The sequence below is a fragment of the Castor canadensis genome, chromosome 13 (assembly GCF_047511655.1).
Source record: "Castor canadensis chromosome 13, mCasCan1.hap1v2, whole genome shotgun sequence".
Classification (NCBI taxonomy): Eukaryota; Metazoa; Chordata; class Mammalia; order Rodentia; family Castoridae; genus Castor; species Castor canadensis.
The window spans coordinates 84,570,725-84,585,986 of NC_133398.1; the positions used below are offsets into that span (position 1 = coordinate 84,570,725).

The window sequence follows — 15,262 nt, forward strand, 5'->3', positions numbered from 1 at the left end:
TGGCGCTACTTGCTTCCCAATTACACAATGTAAAAATAGAACATTTTCATCATCCACAAAGTTCTGTTGGAAGTGCTGTTTTAGTAATTCTAACAACAATGTATGGTTTGAGCTGTAACTCCATGTGGGAATATTTGAGTTATTTAGCCTTAAGAAGAGGTGTTTGAAATAGAGGGCAAATTAATAGTCATTGGTGTATGAACAGCTATTACAATCATTGTAGCTTTAGAAAAGTACAATAAATTTGATTCAGGCAAAATTGTAGCACAAAGATTTAGATTAGAGTTTTTGAAGTCCTTTCTGCCATCAAGAATTAAGAAGCTCTGGAACAAACTGAATATGCAGAACATGCAAATATTTTGGGGGCTGCTGATGAAAACCTGTAGGACAGTGATTTCTAATTTTAATGCTAAAACATTCACAGGTATGGATATTATTCTTTTATAAAAAGTTAACTTTAAAAATTTCACATATCATTGCCTCCTGCCTCCTAGCCTGAGTGTGTGTTAGTTGAGAAATCACCTAAGGAAGGAAAACTACTAGGAAATCAATAACACTTTGAAATCAGGATTTAAGTATAGTTAAACTATTTTGTGTTTGTGTGAGATCTATGATTTAGTCAGCTCTAGTCAATACTTGATGCTCATGTGGAATTTTGGGCCTCTTAATACTCTATAGAGTTCTGCCCAGCACTGTGGTTGAGCAGGAGCCACCAGTATTTATATTCACTTCTCAGAGGTAAACTCCTGAAGAGAGTTGGCCTGGAGGCTGCAGGCAGAGGTGAATGATTTTTCAACATTCTTTCTGGGCTTCAATTTCACGATTAAGTACCTCTGCTCTTACGTTTGAGGTTTTGCTTTTTTTCTAGTTTGTATCCATATTTTTGCCAAGTTGATCTGAAATGAAATTTTTCCTTTGATTTAAAATCAGGCCATTTCAGGTTTTTGAAAGCTCAAGGAGAGCTTCTCACACCTTAGGTTTAGTACCCTGAAAGATCATTTTATTAAATATAAAGCCAGATGATCTTCTTTATCTAAGATGTCCATTGGTATAAATTATGTGTGCACATTCCACACTTGGCAGGATCTTCAGTTATGAACACTTAAGTGTGAAAATCTTGAGTTTCTTTCTCAGTCAGGCAACCTTGAATTTCTTGAGAATGTGATTGTTTCTTTTTGTCTCCTTTCTTTAAATCTACATTAATAATGTAGGTTTATGAACATCTCATTGAAAAGGATTAGCTTCTAGAAGAAAAGGATTTGGATTCTTAACTTGTGCTCATCAGCCTAGGCTGGCTCAGGACCATTGGTTCAGGACCATTGGTTAAGGTTATAGGAAACTTGGTTATGCTATATGTAATCCTGTGTGGACAAGAGAATCTGTTTGAGAAGAAATTATGAAAGCTAATTTTCTTTTAATCTGCTTTATTCTGAGAACTGAACTCTGGTAGCAGGAAAACAGACTCAACAGTTCAGCTGAAGTGCCTATATCACGGTGCTTAAATCCCTTCAAAAGCTTTTTAGAACAATGTTTTTTTTAGAAGTGCCAGAGGCACTGTATCTAGGAATCAACATTTGGGTCATCTTAGCTATATGAATAGCTTTGTCTATAACTGTAAATAAAATATTTCTTCTTACGGCTCTGGCCTAGTCTAGAAAGAGAGATATTGTTTTACAATATGGAGAACAAAGATATGCTACTGATTAAGTTAAGCCATTCTATAAGTTTTTAGGGTTCATAAATCCTTAAAAATGGGAAAGAAAATAAAACACTGCAGTTTCAGGAGCATTTATTGAATATCTTCTCATTTCCAGGCATTAGATTGCTCTTTAATGGAGAATCCAAACATGTCAAAATACAATTATAAAATGTAGAGCAGTAAGTTTGGGATGCAGTGATACAGATATTTCCATGCCAGCACAGAGGAGGGGAATCAAACCCAGTCAGTGTCACTGAATAGGAACCTAGGATTAAGAAATTCTTTCTGGAAGATACATTATCTAAGCTGAATCACAGTGATTTTTTTTTTAAGGCAAAAAAGTAGTAGTTGGGGGAAGTTGAAGTCTTAACAAGAATGTAGTATGATATGTACAGAGTGCTAAAAAAGTGTTTAGCTCTGGTAAAGCGTAAATATCAAATTATTGAGTTTCAGGAGATTTAGAGACAAAAAATGTTAGCAAACTTTCTCTGAATTTCACATGATCCCCTTTCCTCTTAGTGCAATATCCCACAGGAAAATAACTAAAGTAAAATACATACAGATGTACTCATGCTCACAGTTTTGTAATACAGAGGAAGTGGGTGCTCTGAAAACAATAAAGATCACGTTTGAAAGAATCTTAACTGAGGTCAGAATTAAAGTCATCAGCCAATAAACCAGAGCTTCAATCTTGTCAGAGTCAATGAGAGCAAAGAAAGAAGTTTGTATTCTCATTATCTCTTGAAAACCAGGATTTTTGCCCCCAGTAGCTCCTCAAATGACCTAACAAGCATTTCTGGGTTTTTTGATTACTTAGTTTGATAGTCCTGTTAGCAAAACAAGTGTGGAACCAGCAGAATGGACAGTTATCCCCTCGTGGTAAAGGGGGCAGCTTTGTTGTTTTGATGATGGGTCTCTAGCGACAGTTTACCATGTCTGTGTTCAACCTCATTTATAGCTTGCTGAGCTCAATTTCCAACACAGTCTTGGTCTGAAACTCTGCCAAAGAAAAAGAGGGAGAGGGAGAAAAAGGTATTTTCTAGATAAATAAAACTCTATCCTGTACTTAAAGGATTTGGGCATTTTACTCCTTCATTAGCAAACTCTTTGAAGTATGGGACCCAGCACATCTATAAAGGGTCCTAGGCCTTCATAGGGTTTTTTCTTTGGATTTTGAACAAATTTAACAATTTCTATAGCATGAATGTCTCATTGTTTTATTAAAACCTTAGGATTATAAAAACATATCACTTTAATTTTTCTCTGTTTCATTTAGTGACAGAGAATGTCTTGGTCAGAAAAGAACATTTCCCCAAAGCAACAGATTTTTTACAAAGCCATGGATAATTTTTATTTTCTTTCTAAGCACAGCATGAGGAGAGTTGGAAAACTCTTATAGGAACTGATAAAGTCTACAGAATATATTCTTTGTTTCTTGGCAAAAGAAGCTTCTTGTATCCTAAGTGCTGTGGTTGGGGGAAACATAAATCCATCCTGCAAAGAGCCCAAATCATACTTGGATTTAAGCGGGAAACCACTTTCCTGGTTATGCTTGAGTGGCAGGCATCCTTTCACTGGCTTGAGTAACACTTTCCCACTGTGGAAGGCTTAGGAGCTCCTCTAAGTGGGTTGAATATGCTATGTCTTTTCATCCAAAGAAACCCAATCCACACAATTTACAGAAGCAGGAGATTTTCTTTTGAGACTGCTTGGAAAAGAATGTCTTGTGGTGAGTATCAAGCCACCTGAACAAACATAAGCACAGTACGGTTCTCCCCAAGAGATGGAAAGAAGATAAGCTGCTCTGTCTTCATCTCTAGAAAAACTTAAGAGGAGTTCATTTTCTTAAGAGAGAAATGACTCAGTCTGGCTCTAATTGGCACTCTGCCTAAATCTCGGAAAGAAGTGTCAGGCATGTACATCAGATCTGCTTTGAGTACAAGACTGACTTCAAATTTGGGAATGAAACATGAGACTATTAATTTCTCACTGCTCCATTTTGAATGTCAGAGTAAGAAAGGGGAATGGGAAAGGTATAGTGGACTACTGCAGTAAGGAAAAGAATATAGACTGTTACTGATTGGAGCATCTGTAAAACTAGACAAGGAAGAAATTAATATTAAAAAGATGGGTCTTCATACTTGGGAAACTTTTTGAGTTTATGTGCTTTCGCACTCAAGATAATTGTGGTATTTAGCCATAGGCATTCCAATGTAACCACAATCTGCTCTCTAGGGAATAATATTCTTAATTTGGGGTTGTGACTACTCATAGAACAAAATTATATGAGAAGGTCCTGTAGTAGTCCTAGAAAATCTATGTGGACCTTAAATACCATCTTAAGTAGTCCTTATTGGACAGAGGAAGAAGAAGATTATATCAGTGAAAGAGGAGGAAGCAATGTGATTACAGAGGCAGAGACTGGAGTGATGCAATAACAAGTCAAGGAGTGGCAGTAGCCACCAGAAAATGGAAGAGGCAAAGAATGGATTCTCCCCTAGAACAGAGCCTTTGGAGAGAGCACAACCCTCCAATGTCTTTATTTTGTCCCTTTGAACTTCTGGTCTCTCTAATAGTGAGAGAATACATGTGTAGTGTTTTAGGTCACAAATTAGTGGTATTTTTTAAAAATAGTAACCACACAAAACAATTACAATTCTGAAATCAGACCATTGATAAGTTATAGGGAACTCAGTGTCAGCAATATGGAAATGTAAATTAGGGGGAAAGCAATGATCCACGTGACCCTGTTTTTTTTGTAGCCCAGAGTCAGAAAGTGACAGGCAGAAGAGAAGACTGGTAGAGTAGAAGAAGAGTGAGATATAACTCAGGTACTGGATAGGTTTGTGAGGACATTGGAGTTTGGCAGTTTCATGCAACTGAGCTTGTTCCTGTTGGATTGGGAGAAGGCCCTGAAGTGACATGGAATCATCTGCAGACACTGAATCCATAGGGTCTTGTACAATACAAAAGAATGTCATTTTCCTGAATTGTACTCGAAGGAACAGTACAACAGCAGAGCAAGAAGGAATTTAACAGGACTGCAGTAGTCTTGATTTTTTTTTATCCTTAATGCCCAACTCTTTCTCTCACTCTCTTCCTTCATCTCCACTTCCAGAGAAGAGTGAATGTAGCACCTTTGATGTCTGAAGACAACTTGGATGGAAACAATGGATTCATAAAGTAAGCCTATGATTCTAAGTTGCTTATATATTTTCCTTTCTTACTTTTGCTGTGTGGATTTCTAAATATCATTAATTTTCTCTTTTCCTGACTTTATGTGGTTTATTGATTCATTAGAAGAGTTGATATGAAATTTTTAAATAGATTATATAGTACTCTGAATTGTTTTAAAGGAAGTCATAATATTAATATTTATTGATGACCAATGTATCTGTCTATAATTAAATATTAAGTGAAATCCTTTAGAAAAACAATTTTCAGGATTCTTTTTTTTTATTCATTTATTTACACGTGCACACATTGTTTGGGTCATTTCTGCTCCCTACTCCCTGCTCCCACCCTCTTCCCCCTCCCTGCTTCCAAGCAGAACCTGTTCTGCCCTTATCTCTAAATTTGTTGAAGAGACGACATAAGCATAATAAGAAAGACAAAGCATTTTTGCTAGTTGAGTTAAGGATAGCTATACAGAGAGATTCCCAGCATTGCTTCCATGTACAAATGTGTTATAATCCAAGTTGATTAACCTCTTAACTGATCTTTACACTGGTTCCTGATCCCCTTCTCATGTTGACCTCTGTCACTTTTAGGTTTCTGTGTTTGTTCCTCTGGAGTGGGGACATCAAACACTTTCATGTTTTGGTTTTACTATCTATCCTCATACCTCCCATATGTGTTCTCTCCTTGTCATGTGACCCAAATCCAACCACATTGCTATATTTGCCCTAGATTTAAAGTCTGCATTTGAGGGAGAACATATGACTTTTTGGTCTTCTGAGCCTGGCTAACCTCACTCAAAATGATGTTCTCCAGTTCCGTCCATTTACTTGAGAATAATAAGATTTCATTCTTCTTCATGGCTGAGTAGTATTCCATTGTGTACAAGTACCACATTTTCTTGATTCATTTGTCAGTAGTGGGGCACCTTGGTTGTTTCCATAACTTGGCTATTGTGAATAGCGCTGCAATAAACATGGGTGTGCAGGTGCCTCTGGAGTACCCTGTGTCACATTCCTTGGGGTATATCCCCAGGAGTGGGATTACTGGATCATATGGCAGATCTATGTTTAGATTTTTTAAAAGCCTTCATATTTTTTTCCTGAGTGCTTGCACTAGCTTGCATTCCCACCAGCAGTGTACAAGGGTTCCTTTTTCTCCACATCCTCAACAATGCCTGTTGTCGGTGGTGTTTTTGATGATGGCTAGTCTAACAGTGGTGAGGTGGAATATTAGTGTGGTTTTGATTTGCATTTCCTTTATGGCTAGAGATGGTGAGCATTTTTTCATGTGTTTTTTGGCCATTTGAATTTCTTCTTTTCAGAAAGTTCTGTTTAGTTCAGTTGCCCATTTCTTTATTGGTTCCTTGATTTTGGGAGAGTTTAGTTTCTTAAGTTCCCCGTATATTCTGGTTATCAGTCCTTTGTCTGATGTATAGCTGGCAAATATTTTCTCCACTCTGTGGGTGGTCTTTTCAGTTTAGAGACTTTTTTTTTGTTGTGCAGAAGCTTTTTAATTTTATGAAGTCTCATTTGTCCATTGTTTCTCTTAGCTTCTGGGCTGCTGGGGTTCTATTGAGGAAGTCTTTGCCTATACCTATTGTTTCCAGAGTGTTTCCTGCTCCTTCCTATACTAACCTTCAGAGCTTTGGGTTTGATATAAAGGTCCTTGATCCATTTTGAGTTGATACTAGTACAGAGTGATAAACATGGATCTAGTTTCAGTTTTTTGCAGATGAATAACCACTTTTCCCAACAACATTTGTTGAAGAGTCTGTCTTTTCTCAACCGTATATTTTTGGCAGCTTTGTGAAAAATAAGGTGAGTATAGTTGTTTGGATTCATATCAGGGTCTTCTATTCTGTTCCGCTGGTCTTCGTGTCTGTTGTTGTGCCAGTACTGTGCTGTTTTTATTGCTATTGCTTTGTAATATAGTTTGAAGTCAGGTATTGTGATACCTCTAGCATTGCTTTTTGCTGAGTATTGCCTTGGCTACTCACTGTCTCTTGTGTTTCCAAATGAACTTTAGGGTAGATTTTTCAATCTCTGTGATGAATGTCATTGGGATTTTGATGGTAATTGCATCAAACCTGTACATTGCTTTTGGTAGTATAGTCATTTTTTACTATGTTGATTCTACCAATCCATAAGCACAGGAGATCTTTCCATCTTCTGTAGTCTTCCTTGATCACTTTCTTCAAGGGTTTGTAGTTCTCCTTGTAGAGGTCATTCACACCCTTTGTTAAGTTTATTCCTGTGTATCTGATTTTTTTTGAGGCTATTGTGAATAGGATTTGTTCCATATATTCCTTCTCAGTTTGTTTGTTGTTGATGTATAGAAAAACTAATGATTTTCGTAAGTTGATTTTGTATCCTGCCAGCTTGGTGTAAGCTGTTTATGGTGTCTAGTAGTTTTTGGGTAGAGTGTTTTCGATCTTTAAGGTATAGGATCCTGTCATCTGCAAATATGGATATTTTGACAGTTTCTTTACCTATTTGTATTCCTTTTATTTCTTCTTCTTGGCTAATTGCTCTGGCTAGGAATTCCACTATTATGTTGAATAGGAGTGGGGATAGTGGACACCCTTGTCTTGTTCCTGACTTTAGGGGGAATGGTTTCAGTTTTTTACCATTAAGTATGATGTTGGCTGTCGGTTTGTCATATATAGCCTTTACAATGTTGAGGTACATTGCTTCTATTTTCTTAGAGCTTTTATCATGAAGTGGTATTGGATCTTGTTGAAGGCTTTTTCTTCATCTATTGAGATGATCAAGTGGTTTTTGTCTTTGCTTCTATTAATGTGCTGTATTACATTTATAGATTTGCATATGTTGAATCACCCCTGCATTCCTGGGATGAAGCCAACTTGGTCATGGTGGATGATTTTTCTGATGTGTTGTTAGATACAGTTTGCCATTATTTTATTGACGATTTTTTGCATCGATGTTCACTAAGGAAATTGGCTTTTAGTTCTCTTTTTCAGAGGCGTCTTGTCTGCTTTTGGGATGAAAGTAATATTGGCTTCATAAAATGAGTTAGGTAGTATTCCTTCCTTTCTATTTTGTGGAACATTTTAAGGAGGGTTGTATTAGTTCTTCTTTAAATGTCTGCTAGAATTCAGCAGAGAATCCATCAGGTCTTTGAGTTTTCTTTTTTGGGAGACTCTTTATTGCTGCTTCAATTTCATTTTGTGTTATGGATCTATTCAGGTGATTAATACTCTCTTGGTTCAGTTTTGGATGGTCATAAGTATCTAGAAATCTGTCCATTTCTTCAAGATTTTCAAATTTATTAGAATATAGGTTCTCAAAGTAATCTCTGATGATTTCCTGGTGTTTGTTGTTATCTCCCCTTTTGCATTTCTGATTTTACTGATTAGCGTTTTTTCTCTCCTTATTTTAGTCAGATTTGCCAGGGGTCTGTCAATCTTATTTATTTTTTCAAAGAACCAGCTTTTGTTTCATTGATTCTTTGTATGTTTTTTTTGTGTGTTCCTATTTCATTGATTTTAGCCCTTATTTTAATTATTTCTTTCCTTCTTGTTTTGGGGTTTGCTTGTTCTTGTTTATCTAGGCGTTTGAGCTGTAGCATTAGGTCATTGATTTGAGATCTTTTTTTTAATATATGCACTCATGGCTATAAACTTTCCTCTTAGGACTGCCTTTTCTGTGTCCCATAGGTTCCGATAGGTCGTGTTTTCATTTTCATTAACTTCCAGGAATCTTTTAATTTCCTCTTTTATATCATCAGTGACCCATTGATCATTTAGCAATGTGTTGTTTAGCTTCCAATTGTTTGCATGTTTTTAACTGTTGTTTTTTTTAACTGTTGTTGATTTCTAGTTTTAATGCATTATGATTAGGTAGAATACATGGGATTATTTCTATTTTCTTATATTTGCTGAGGCTTGATTTGTGCCCTAAGATATGATCAGTTTTGGAGAAGGTTCCATGAGCTGCTGAGAAGAATGTATATTGTGCAGAAGTTGGATGACATATTCTGTAGACATCAGCTAGGTCCATTTGATCTATAGTGTGGTAGTTGTAGAATTTCTTTATTGATTTTTTGTTTGGATGACCTATCTATTGGTGGTAGCAGGGTATTAAAGTTTCCCACTACTACTGTGTTGGAGTTTACATATGTTTTTAGGTCCTTCAGAATATGTTTGAAGAAATTGGGTGCATTGACACTGTGTACATATAGGTTGATAATTGTTATTTCCTTTTGGTGTATTTCCCTTTTTATTAGTATGGAGTGTCCTTCTTTATCTCATTTGATCAATGTAAGTTTGAAGTTTATTTTGTCCAAGATGAGTGTCGCTACCCTTGCCTATTTTCGGGGGCTATTGGCTTGGTAAATCTTTTTCCAGCCTTTTACCCTCAGCCAGTGCTTGTTTCTGTTGATGAGATGGTTCTCTTGTAGGCAGCAAATTGTTGGATCTTCCTTTTTAATCCAGTTTGCCAGTTAGTGTCTTTTGATGGGGAAATTAAGTCCATTAACTTTCAGTGTTACTATTCATAGGTACGTGGTGATTCCTTTCATTTAGTTGTCTTTGTTGTTTAAGGGTTTGATTGTGTGTAGCTAAATCAATGTTACTCTCTACTTTCTTGCCTTTCTTCTCCTGTGGTTTGGTACTGCCTGCCTCTCATGGTTTTGTTTGCTTTCACTTTCTGTGTGCAGAATTGCTTGAAGAATCTTTTGTAGTGGTGGCTTGGTGGTCATATTTTGTTTTAGTTTCTGCTTATCATGGAAGATTTTTATTGCTCTATCTATTTTGAATGATAGTTTTGCTGGGCAGAGTATCCTAGGATTGAAGTTATTTTCATTCAGTGCTCAGAAGACCTCACTCCATGCTCTTCTTGCTTTTAAGGTTTCTGTTGAGAAATCTACTATGATTTAATGGGTTTACCTTGGTATGTTATTTGTTTTTTCTCTCTTACAGCCTTCAATATTCTTTCTCTACTCTCTGTGCTTATTGTTTTAATGATAATATGACATGGGGTAGTTCTATTTTGGTCAAGTCTGTTTGGTGTCCTGGAGACTTCTTGTACCTGAATGGGCATAGTTTTCTCTAGATTTGGGAAATTTTCTGTTATTATTTTGTTGAATATATTACTAATTCCTTTTGCTTGCACCTCTTCTCCTTCTTCAATGCCCATGATTCTCAGGTTGGGTCTTTTGATGGAGTTGGTGAGTTCTTGCATATTCCTTTCATAGGACTTGAGTTGTCTGACTAATAGTTCTTCATTTTTCCTTTGATTACCATTTCATCTTCAAGTTCTGAGATTCTGTCTTCTGCTTGTTCTAGTCTGCTGGAGTGGCCTTCCATTTTGTTTTGGGTTTTTGTTTCATTCTTTTTTCTGAGGTTTTCCATATCATGGGTTACTTCCTCTTTAATATTGTTAGTTTTCATCCTTAATTCATTTATCTCTCTATGGTGTTTTCTGGTTCACTTTGGTGTTTTTTTAGGGCTCCTATGATTTCATTTATTTGTTTTTGTGTTTTCTCATATTCTTTATCTTTGTTGTCTTAGAATTTCTTGAGTGCCTCCTGTACGTTTTTGTTGACCATGTCTAGTAACATTCCTATGAAATTTTCTTTGATTACCCACAGAATTTCTTCTTTCAGGGTGTTCTTAATGGCTTCATTGGGTTCCTTAGCATAGTTTATCTTTGTATTGTTGGAGTCTGGATCTGGGTGTCCGTTTTCTTCATTTCCTTCTGAATCCTGTACTAGTTTATTTTTTGGGGGAGAATGGTTTCCATCCCTTTTTTGTCTTCCCATGAATCCACTTGGTACTGTTTCTGTCCCTGGTCTCTGTGTAATTTAGTATTAACTAACTTACAATAGTAAAACTAGCAAAACCAAGAAAGGAGGAGAAAAAATAAAAAGAAAAAAAAATGGAGAACCAAAGAAATCAACAGGAAGAGATGGTAGACAATCAAACAGCCACCAAGACAAACAAACACTTAAAGAAAAGAAGAAAAAAGAAAAAAGAAGAAAATTTCCCTGTTTCAGGAGCAGTAGAATTTCAGTCTTAGTAGTTCTGGTATTATTCCTTTAACATCCAGTCTTATTTATCTGTGCCTCGTAGGCAGGTTTGGAACCAGTGTCTGGTGGTGCTAGAGCCTTTCTGTGGTGGGCGGCCACAAGCCGGCAGGTGGGTGGCAGGCTAGTGGGCAGCAGCCAGGCAGGCCCATGGGGCAGAGGCCTGGTGGGTCTGCAGGGTGGAGGCCTGGTGGACTGGTGGGCAGGAGGTGTTGGAGTGGTTGTTGCGGCCGCCTGTTCTTTCAGTGTATTGGGAAGCTTTCCACTGGCTAGGGGTTCAGGGTGCTGAAGTTTCATCTCTCCCTGGTGCTTTACCTCAGCCAAATGTGTCTCCAGTGTCTCAGCAAGGTCCCTGATTCCCAGAGCTCATGCAGTCTGCATCTGTGTCCCAGTTGCCATTTTGGATCTTCTCCCTGTTTTAATTTTTTGTAGTAGGAATTTTCCTTCCCAGTTTTGTCTCCTATTAATTCTCATGGAGGAAAGATTTATTTTGGCTTCAAGTTTTGGAGGGTTCAGTACATGGTCGGTTGGCCCAGTTGCTTTGGATCTTTACAGATGGTTCTCAATGGATTTCCTTTCTTGTTGAGTTTCAAAGCTTCCAAGGTCTTGAGAGCTGGGAATGAAAGGCAGAGGGAGGGAGTGGGGGGCATGAGTGCCACCTGAGCGTGTACCCACTGAAGCGGCCCCCTGGGGGACCAGGGACCATGAGGCAAAAATTCCCTCACAACAGGAATAAATGGGATATTGACTCTTCAGGATTCTTATAGCTTTAAAGGCCTCAGAGATTGTTTAGGGAAAAAGAAAGCTCAAATGAGTGAGGCTTACTCACTCCTATGTTGTAAGGTAAACTTGAAAGGGACTATTTCAGATCTTTGACATTGGTTTATTCATTCACTCACTTCTTTGTTATTTCATTCATTCATTGATTCATACACCTACTAAATACAGGTACTGTGCCAAGTGAAAAAACCTACAAGCCTAAGAGATTTTCATCTTGTCCTTGAAGAGCTACAGAGGCTGTGACTTACTGGCCTCCCCAGTTTTCTCTTTTTAAATTAGAATTTGCATGCTTTCTCCATTTGGATGTTTTCTCCACAGATTTCATCTCTTCCTACTGTGCTGTGTATAAATAGTATAATATATTTGCATTATCTGCAGAAAATGGAATTTTAGACTCTTGAGTTAAATTCTATTTGGGAAGAACAGTCTCTGTAACTGTCCTCATTTCAAACTTTGATTCTTGACTTATTTTCAACCTTCCATAGCAACTGGAGACGTAGAGTCTGGGAACCAAGACTAGATTGAGTAAGTTGATGTGAAATGCATGTATACCTACTGAATGAGGATATTGCAGCAGAACTGAATACCTTGGTTGGAGACTGGAGCCTAGTAACAAAACCTCAGAGTGCTGGAAAGTCTGATTCTGGGTCCTGAGGAAAAAAACATTGCTCCTTAGGGAAGAGTCTGAGTCAGATTTACTCTCTGAGGAATATAAGAACTCCACAGGCATGAAAACTAACCCAAATCTCAGATAGGCACTGGCCTGACAGTGCCAATTAAGGAGAAGTTCCTGAGTGTGACTTATGACCTGAGGCAAGCTGGTAAAGATGTGGCAGTGTCAGATGATAAACCCCAGAATATGTTGGGTATAAGGAAAGATGACCGACAGGTTTGTGTATTCAGGATTGAATCAATACTTGTACTTGTTCTAATCAGTGCTCACAGTAGTGCCTGGCATATAGTAGGTGCTAATAAACTTTTGTTGAATTCTACTCTTTTGTGTATTTGGGGCAGGAGATTTGGAGGTAGAGTCAAGTAAGGCTGTGAGTAGAGCTCATGGTGTTCTTTCCTCCTTTTCTACAATGGTTTATTTCCAAAAGTCAGAGAGTCAAAGAGCATAGCTTATTCTATTGTCCCAGGGCTTATGAATACAATGACAAGCACACGGTTAAACTTTTCTGACCTTTAGTTTCTCTATGTATCTTAAAGGATAAGAGAGGTTTACTTAGGGAGGTGGCTGCAAATTATGAGTTATAAAGAAAGATAGTTATGGGCATAATATATGTTATGGGCATATATTTTAAAGACAACAAGAATTTCTCTGTCAGGTGGAAGCATATTGAAGAGCAAAGAAGGTTTTATAACTGTCTTTTATAACTCCTTCCTTAATACCACCTATAGGTTTGATGAATCAGCCTATCAATAAATAGCCATCATTTAATAACAATTATGGCAATAATAATTATTAGTATAATAAGTAGTAGTAGCACTAGTAGTGGTAAAGTTCAGTAATATGGAGGGCATACTCTAGTTCAAACACTATGTTGATCTCTTTGCTCACAACCATTAGTACCTTTAAATCTTACAGCAACCTCAAAAGATAGGAGTAGTTGTTTAACTTCAATAAATATGAAAGCTGGAGTTCAGTGTAATTAAAGAACTTGTCCAAAGCAGAACAACTACTAAAATATAACCAGGTTATAAATTTAGGTCAATTTTATCTCAAATATATAGTGTTTACTCTACATCACTTTCCTTTCCCATCCCTTACTTATTTTTGTGTATGTTAGGAATGCAGGGTTAATATAGAGTTGTATATTCTAAGCCTTCTGACAACCTTGCAGAGTGGATAGTATGGTAGAAATAGCTACTGTCATCTCAATAGAGAAGGAAACCATGGCTCTAAGAAGCAATTTAATTTCCCTAGAGTCACACCAGGTCTTAAACAGAAGCTCAATGCTACTTTGACTCCAAAGTCACCATCTTTCCTGTGTTCCAAAGATTTTCTACTTATTGAGTATCTCCTCTGTGCCAGGCACAATCATAGATAGTTTTTTTGGGTAAGTATAGAGGAGGGAATTACCAATAATTGTCAAAAGTGTTTTTCATGGAAGGTACTTCAAACTTCATTCTGTTTTTGAGGAAATTGATGTTCAGAGATGTTAAGTAAATTAAAAAATATAATCTTTTATTAACAGATAGTACATCTGGATCTATCTTAATCTCTGAAGTCTCTCATATAGTCATCTTAAGTGATTATAAGACACGATTTGCAAGGTACTGAGAAATCCCTTGTACAGTTTTATCCTTCCACATTGGCTTCCTGCAGAAATCATAATTCTTCCATAAGATATTTATTTTGCGGGGCTAAATAATTCCTCCCTTTGGTCAGAAAGGCTTACTATGGAGTTACATATTTTGATGAAGAAATAGATTTTGGTAGAGAAGAGAGTGGTAAAGAAAGAGATCATTTTGAAATGCAGGGTCCAAATCTTGGAAGACTTGCTCAAGTAGAGATCCCTGTTGGGGAGCTCTGAGAAAGGGGGCCAAAGAAGACATATTATGGGAAAATATGAAAGTGCTTGGCAGTGATTCTTAAACAAAAGAATCATTTGGAGTACTTCTTAAGACACAGATCTCTGGGCTCTACTCCAAGAGTTTCAGATTCAGCAGGTCTGGTTTGGGGTCTGAGAATTTGTGTTTCTAACAAAATGAGATCCATGGTTTAGGAACCGCATTCTGAGAACCATGATTCAGTAGTGTGGTACTGAGAATCCTGAGGTTCAATGGTAACTGGAGGGGGAAAAATGCCTAGCATCATAGTTTCTGGTTGTATTCTGCTAGGTAAAAGAATGCATCTTATACCCAAAATGTGGTGGGGAAGACACAGAAATAGGGGGAAGAAGAAGACAATGAGAATTTAAAGCTGAACACTAGTGACTCACACCTATAGTCGTAGCTACTCAGGAGGCAGAGATCAGGAGGATCACAGTTCAAAGCCAGCCCAGGCAAATAGTTCATGAGACCCTGTCTCAAAAATACCCAATACAAAAGGGCTGGTGGAATGGCTCAAGGGAAGAGTGCCTGCCTAGCAAGCACAAGGCACTGAGTTCAAACCCCAGTATCACCAAAAAGAAAAAATCAAACAAACAGAATTTAAGACTTTATATTATCTGTCACTTAACATTAATATTTCATTTTTTAGTCTAAATAACATTGCTAAAAATTTGTAAGGAAAACACAGTTAATAAACACTGTCTTCAAAGCATATAAATTTAATAAGGCAAAATATAAAGAATTGGAATTTAATACATGTATTAAGAGCAATATAAATATAGTTGGGTTGAACTGAAAGTCATTTATTAATCAGAAAATCTGAATTTTTTTCCTTTTGTAGTCAGAAAATAGACCATAATTACAATGTTTAAAACATAGGCTAGTTTTATGTTTAATTATATCCTTTACATTTAGCAGACTTGGATTTCATCCTAAATTTTAGACATTTTGTTGACCATGTGAATTTAAGGTACAAACTTGTGGCTCAGAATTCTTGGCTTG

General features: G+C 37.0%; 1 long non-coding RNA gene across 1 annotated transcript in view; it reads left to right on the top strand.

Moving 5' to 3' along the window:
* The first annotated feature begins 4,432 nt into the window (after positions 1–4,432).
* LOC141415669 (uncharacterized) overlaps positions 4,433–15,262 on the top strand; it is a 39,698-nt gene continuing 28,868 nt past the window's right edge. The window contains exon 1 of the long non-coding RNA XR_012440655.1: positions 4,433–4,882. This is a non-coding gene — a long non-coding RNA (uncharacterized lncRNA). The remainder of the gene's footprint in view (positions 4,883–15,262) is intronic.